Genomic DNA, 5793 nt, shown 5'->3' on the forward strand with positions numbered 1-5793 from the left:
GCCGGGTCCTGCTCCTGCGCGAGTTCCCTGCATGTCCCGCCTCTGCTTCCATCCCAGGAGTGCAGGACACCTGGTGTCTCCCTTCACCTGGGAGGTCTACACCCAGCTCCAAGGATGGGGGGTCCCACTCCTGGGGACCCGCAGTTTCTGCCCCTTGTCCCCCGTGAGCAGCTAATGAGATGGAATTTCACCCAATGGTTCAGTTAGGACAAGGGGTGCAAACAGTCATCGTCTGAGGTTTTATTGTGCAGCCCTGAGCTGGCCCAGTGCCTAGCCGGCCAAGCAGAGACCCTGCAGGGGTGTCCTGGGGGATGAGACTGGGGGACGAGCATGCTGCCTGACTCCTGGTCACTTCCAAAGGCGAGGACTCATTTACACCTGAACATCTTCTGTGCGTCTCTGGGCAAGACTGCATTTGCCCTGGAGAAAATCCTTCTCAGAGCAGCGTTCTTTTGAGACCGAATCTGCGTTTGAGGGTAGAGGAGGCACCATCGAAGTGACGTTCCGTGATGTCCCGTCCCGTGGGGGGAACATGTGCCTGTGTTAGCGGGGGAGTGTTTCTGCTAGTTTCGTCGCCTTTAAACTGTTAAAACCATGGAAGCTACTGGTCGCCCAGATGCTTGAAACCAGTTCCTCTCAGGGCCCAGGAGCATCCTTGCAATCTGAAAAATGGAGGAGAGGAAAATTAAATGATAATATCGCACCTGCTCTGATCTGTAATTTAGACTCTTGTAAAAACAGTGCACGGCTGGGGCGCCTGGGTGGCTCAGTGGGTTAAAGCCTCTGCCTTCGGCTCAGGTCATGATCTCAGGGTCCTGGGATCGAGCCCCGCATCGGGCTCTCGGCTCCGTGGGGAGCCTGCTTCCTCCTCTCTCTCTGCCTGCCTCTCTGTCTACTTGTGATCTCTGTCTGTCAGATAAATAAATAAAATCTTTAAAACAACAACAACAACAGTGCACGGCTTTGCCTTTCTGCTGCAAGCTTTCGTCACAGTTGTTCAGGTTACAAATAAAGAGCCGCCGGCACCATCCCCACAAGCAGAGAATGTCCTCCTTCCCCCAGGGCCGCCAGGGCTGGACACGGGATGCACTTTCCGAGCCGGAAGCCCCCGTTCTCCCCGGCAAGTTCGAAGGGCTCCCGCTTCCCTTCGAGAGGCTCCGTCCACGGTTCAGGATGGCAATGTTGTCTCGTGCTCACCGGGGTCTGGCCTGCACGGAGAGCCCCCCCATCACGTCTGTGTCCCTGCAGAGGGCAGGGCGCCCAAGGCTGGAGGACTTCCCATAAACAAGCTGGTCCGGACGCTTCGCCTGTCACCCTGCGGGCCCACGTTCGTGCTCAGGGCTCCACCTGCTGCAGGGGAGGCTGGGAAGTGAGGTCTTCCGCAGGGTGTCCTGGGGGCAGCTCAGGTGTTCTGGAAGGGTCTGAAAGTAAAAGCAGTGTCTGGGGCCAAAGAGTGCTCACTGACATAGCCACTGAGGCACTGGGCAGCTGCACGGAGCCAAGCTGTTTGTCCACTAGTCACGCGTGGCCACACCTAAGGGGCTTAAACCACACAGGTGCGCGGCCTCTCACCCAGGACTCACCACGGGCCCACCACACCGGCACCCGGCACCCGGCAGGTGCCCGGGAAGGGCATGTTCTTGGCCTCTCCCTCTGTGTCGGGGGTCCCCGAGCAGGACTCCAGTCCGTCCACAGCGTCCCCCGCCCGCCCCTGCACCTGCCAGCGTCCACACTCCCCCCTTCGCGACAACACCCGTCCCACTGGATTAGGGCTGCCCTGCCCCGTGCGACCTTGTCTGCATCCAACTAGGGGGACACAATTCAGCGCATAGGAAAGGTTCTGTCCAAGTTGAGGGGAGGGGGGAGGGTGAGCAGCGGGGTCCACGGCCGGGGGTCACTGTGCTATGAGGCTCTATCCCTTTGAAGAGTGGGGACAATGTGTGACGTCTTAGCCTTCTTCATAATTCTCATCTGTGCCCATGAGGCCCACAGTAGAAGAGACACAGACGCACAAGGACAGGACAGAAGGGGACATGGCCATCGAGCTGGGTACCCCAGAGCCGCTGGGAGTGCAGGCACTCAGATCAGTGCTTGGCCCGGGCGCGGCGGGCGGCGAGGAGGGCACAGCCCGGGATGGGGGCGGTACCCAGAGGAGAAACCACCCTGGGCTGGTTCGGGGGGTCCGTGCCGTGGAGGCGAACGAGTGAGGGGCCCAGGTGGAAGGTCAGTTTGGGCAGAAAGGTGACCATGAACATCAGGAAAGGCAAAAAGCTGCACAAGAAAATAAGCATCTCACCACGTAAGGCGGGGAGCTGTGAGCGGTATTTACAGCACCGAACTGCTGCACACGCCCGACGCTAGTTAGGAAACATGATTGTGGAAGGAAGGGGCAGAGCACCAGTGTGGGGGGAGGAACCACTGCTCCCCACGGGAGGAAGCAACCGGGCAGCTCTTCACGGTACTTATGCACGTGAGGAAGGTTCTAGAAACAACAGGTAGGACAGGAGAATGGCTGCCCTGAACGGGGGGTACCCCCTGCTGGGGGGTGCTGTTCTGCGTCATCGATTGGCCAAATCCTGTTCCTTTTCAAACATATTATCTTGATGAACTAGAGGACTAAGGTCCTTGACTGCTTTGGCAGCTTTAAAAAGGTGTGTGGGGCACGTAGGTGGCTCAGAGGGTGAAGCCGGTGCCTGGTCTCAGGGTCCTGGGATCGAGCCCCCTGTCGGGCTCTCTCTCAGCGGGGAGCCTGCTTCCCCCCCACCCCCGCCTGCTTGTCTGCCTACTTGTGATCTCTGTCAAATAAATACATAAAATCTTAAAAAAAATACAAAATGTGTAGGTCAGACCCCGGTGGATGGCTCAGCGTGGAAGCCCTGGGGACGCAGGTGCAGAGGGCAGGAGCAGCTCCCCACCTCCTGGTAGCGACAGCTGGGGACGATCCGATGCCGGTGGCCTCAAGGCGGGGGCAGATCCTGTGCCTCCAGATGCCAGCAGCACATCCCCAGGCAGGACAGTCGGGGACAGCTGTCCAAGGCGCCACACCCGAGACCCTGGCTGGATGCTGGGCTCGGCAGGCAGCGAGATCCCGATGGAAGAAGACGGGGTCGGTGGCCCGGCGGGGCTGGGTGGGGACATGTCGCAACGGGGGGTGGCCTGAAAACACACCCTGGGGTCATCTTTCCCCTCTTCTGCGTCTGCACTCCGGTGCTCACTCCGCCCCACACCGTGGGGCTCTGGGCCTTGAGGGGCGGCCCTCACCGCCGTACCTCTGGCTGGGAACCCACTCTGGACACTTGAAGATGAACGTCTAGAGCTCTGGTCTCTCTGGTGCCCAGTGATGCCTGCGGCAAGGGACACAGGGGACAGCAGGGCCGGCCCGAGGTGATGTGGCTTGCCCAGACCTCAGCCTGCCTCTGTGGCAGGGGGGCCTGGGGGCAGCCTTTGGGGACACTTGTTCCTCCCATCAGAGAGGACTTTCTGTCCTCGGCCATCGCTGTGGTCCCCAAACGGCTCCGAGCCTCCCTTCTGAGTGGGGCTGGGCTGGGCGCGGTCAGGCTCTCCAGCCCACCGGTCTGCCCTTGGCTACGAAGGACAAGGCTGTGAAGTGACACGCCAGCCTCTTGTCTGCAGGGGCTGAGCAGTGTCTCCGTGTCCCTCAGGTGCTGACGGATGCCCACCCTCCGCCCCCAGCCCCCGGCGGTTTATGTGGAAAGAATTCTCTGGCTTTTCTCTGTGATTTCCTCCTTCCTAACAGGACTTCCAGCGGCTGGCCCCCACGAGTGAGGGAAAAGGAGTGTGTTTTTCTTCCTGAACGTGCTTGCTACCTAAAGTGACTCATTTGAAAATTCATTTTGGCAGAGGCCACGGCATCTGTTACGGTTTTCCGGGGCCCCCAGGGCCCAGGAGCTCCCCTTGCCGCCTCAGCCGGCCCGTGCCAGCATCTTCGCCGCCTTCCCAGGTTTTGACAGCCGCGGGGGTCAGCTGGGAGGGCACGGCCCCGCTTCCCCGGCGGGACAGACAGACGGGTTTGACAGCCAGACCCCAGCAGGCAGGTGTGCGCGGCTGGCCGCCCTTCCTCTCGCGCCCGAGCCCGAAGGATGCCCCGCGGGGAGGCCTCCCGGTCGACCCCTCCGGGCGGCAGAGGCCGGAATCCACTGTCCTCCTGGAGCGCTGCGAGGCGGCTGAGGGCTGTTGTCACAGGGGTCCCTGGAAACCCGCGGCAAGAGAGCCCCTTGATGAAGCAGGCGTGAGCCGCAGCCTGAGCACCCCCGACGGTGAGGGGCTGGGCTGGGGTCTGGGTGGACCCAGCGCGGCTTCTCCCGCGCCGTGGATCGGACCTTCTGTCCTTCCCAAACCGTGGTTTGCTGCAATCTGGAGACCCAGCCCCGTGACCTCCACGAATAAACTGCCTAACACTCCGGCCCGTTTGTCTGCTTAGGAAGAGGACAGATCATCTGCACCGGGATCCCCACCGGCTCCCCGTGTGAGGACGCGGCGGCTGCAGTGGCCACCAGGGGGCGCGGGCGCCACTTGGAGAAAGGGACAAAACGCCCGCTCCCCTGCGGGGTGGGAAGGGGAAGGACTGCGGCACACGGCGGGGGAGGGGGCACCGGGGGAGGGGAGGGGGCTCCCTCCGGCCCAGCTCCAGCGGGAACCCGTGCCCCGCACGGCCGGGGAGCCTGTGTCCCTGGCAGATGTGGGCCTGGGTGGCAGCGGCTCGTTCTAGAAGCCTGAGGCGGGCAGTGAGGCAGAGCTCCAGGACCGCGGCCGCCCTGTCCTCCAGCGCCGCCGCAGCTCCTGTCCCGGGAAGCACACTGGCCACGGCCCACATCTGGGGGAGCTTCCGGCCACCACGGGAGTGTGTGAGAGCCACGATGGGGGTCTCCTCGGGTGGGGGTCCCCACAGCAGTGAGAAGTGGTGTCCAGAAGGCTGATGCGATTCCAGGGTGGCCCTGAACCGTCCCAGACGGAGCAGGACAGGCTCCCGTGGGGTGGATCTTTCTGGAACGCTGGGTCTGAGGACCTTTTGGTCAGCAGGCTCCCCTCCCCGTCCCCAGGTGTGTGGGTGGGGGGCGGGCAGCCAAGGCCCAGGGCTAGGCTTGCCTGACAGAAGCTGGCGCTCTGTGCTCCCAGGCCTACGCCCCCCATGTCTGAGGACATTTTTGGGACTGGGGAGAGGAGATGCTGCCAGCGGTGAGTGAGGAGGTGCCTCTGTGTCCAGTTTCACCATCTTGCGATGGCAATAATCCGTACCTTGTCAGTCAGTAGGGTTAGGGGAGGTATTCCAGACGGAGCGCTGGAACAGCGGCCTCATGCACCAGGCTGCGGGGGAGGGCGGCTGGCCGGCCCACCAGCACCTTCTGGGCCGCAAGAAGAGTTGTAGGAACACCTGGGCGGCCCTGGGTGGCTCCGTCACCTGCTAAGCCGCTGAGGGCCTGCTGGCTGAGCGGTCATCACCAGGCCCTTCAGAATGTATCTGTTGGGTTCTAGAGTGCTGGGCTCACTGTGGGGCCCTGGCGACCCAGTCCCAGACCCTTCCCTTCCTCCGTGACATCTTCCCTCTCTGGGATTGCGGATTCTGCCGCGGAGCACGTGGCAGAGGTCACACAGCACAGCACATGGCATCGGGTCCTGTCTTTCAGAGCGCTGGGGAGAAGGGGCACCGGGAGAGCTATGAGGCACCCTGTGCCGGTTGATTCCAGGCTCTTGGCCCAGATCTCATTTTTCTTTAGTCGGTTTCCACCATTTTGCCTTCGACAAAAAGGTTAATCCAACAGAAGCATCTGACTG

General features: G+C 62.0%; 1 long non-coding RNA gene across 1 annotated transcript; it reads right to left on the bottom strand.

Annotated features, from left to right (window-relative positions):
• Window positions 1–231: 231 nt before the first annotated feature.
• Window positions 232–5464, bottom strand: LOC309845252. The gene is made up of 3 exons (XR_014301166.1): window positions 5257–5464; window positions 1198–1421; window positions 232–654 (listed from the first exon to the last, which is right to left on the bottom strand). It is a non-coding gene; the product is annotated as an uncharacterized lncRNA (long non-coding RNA).
• Window positions 5465–5793: the final 329 nt, after the last annotated feature.

The sequence above is a fragment of the Mustela nivalis genome, assembly GCF_964662115.1.
Source record: "Mustela nivalis genome assembly, chromosome: 12".
NCBI classification, from domain to species: Eukaryota; Metazoa; Chordata; class Mammalia; order Carnivora; family Mustelidae; genus Mustela; species Mustela nivalis.